Source organism: Cebus imitator, unplaced genomic scaffold (assembly GCF_001604975.1).
Source record: "Cebus imitator isolate Cc_AM_T3 unplaced genomic scaffold, Cebus_imitator-1.0 Scaffold650, whole genome shotgun sequence".
Classification (NCBI taxonomy): domain Eukaryota; kingdom Metazoa; phylum Chordata; class Mammalia; order Primates; family Cebidae; genus Cebus; species Cebus imitator.
This window is the reverse complement of record NW_016107965.1, coordinates 361,059-362,275: the sequence shown is the minus strand read 5'-3', so window position 1 is coordinate 362,275 and position 1,217 is coordinate 361,059. Positions and strand designations below refer to the sequence as shown.

At 48.3% G+C, this 1,217-nt stretch overlaps 1 protein-coding gene across 4 annotated transcripts in view; it reads right to left on the bottom strand.

Annotated features, from left to right (window-relative positions):
* PECAM1 (platelet and endothelial cell adhesion molecule 1) overlaps nucleotides 1–1,217 on the bottom strand; it is an 84,509-nt gene that overhangs the window by 50,245 nt on the left and 33,047 nt on the right. The gene's annotated exons all lie outside the window — the stretch shown is intronic.

Here is a 1,217-nt window from a genome sequence, read left to right as displayed (position 1 = left end):
ATCTCGGCTCACCGCAACCTCCTCCTCCTGGGTTCAGGCAATTCTCCTGCCTCAGCCTCCTGAGTAGCTGCGATTACAGGCACGCACCACCATGCCCAGCTAATTTTTTGTATCTTTAGTAGAGATGGGGTTTCACCATGTTGACCAGGATGATCTCGATCCCCTGACCTTGTGATCCACCCGCCTCGGCCTCCCAAAGTGCTGGGATTACAGGCGTGAGCCACCATGCCCAGCTAGATCTATATTTCTTAATACGGACCAAAGTCCATAAGATTTTGTCAAGTTTTTAAAAAATTATAAAATAGTGTGAAAGATCCCCATCTTTTGTAAAAACAAAACCTGTGTGTGTGTGTATGTGTATACGTGTGTGTATGATATATAAATACATATAGAAAAGTCTAGAGGATCATACGTGGTTTTTTGTCACTTTATCTACACACTTTATATCCTGCTCTTTTTTTCCGAAAATTCTACTCAGAGCACATATGATTCAATAATAGAACATACAGACACACACACACCATAGGCAGGATAAAGTGGGATGCCAAAAGAAGGGGACCATTTATGACAAACCGTAAGGTTCCCGCTTTGGAAATATTTGCAAATATCTACACAGGCGTGGCTTCCCTGACTTCTCATGCTTGGCCAATGAGCCCGGGGCCTGGGAGTGGCTGACAACCTGTGCTAAAGTCCTGCTTGTCCTGGACACTCCCCGGCTTCCCTCTGCTGCTGCCCCCTTCTCTCCTGGGAGCATTTCTCATTTGTTTAGTGTTTGTCCAACGAAAGTCTATGTTAAACGTTGGGACACCAAGGCTGAGGACCTGGCCCCTCTTTCCTCCCGATCCCCTCCAGACCCAACTTCCTGGTGTCTGACCCTCGATGGCATAAAGCAGTGGCTTCCAAACCACAGATCACATAATGCATCAGTGTAGTGCATCATGACTGGTGTTTATAAAGACTGAAATAGGACCGGGCGAGGTGGCTCACACCTGTAATCCCAGCACTTTGGGAGGCCAAGGCAGGCGGATCATGAGGTCAGGAGATCGAGACCATCCTGGCCAACATGATAAAACCCCGTCTCTTCTAGAATACAAAAAAATTATCCGGGCGTGGTGGTGTGTGCCTGTAGTCCCAGCTCCTCTGGAGGCTGAGGCAGGGGAATCGCTTGAACCCTGGCGGCAGAGGATGCCCTGAGCTGAGATCGTGCCACTGCACTA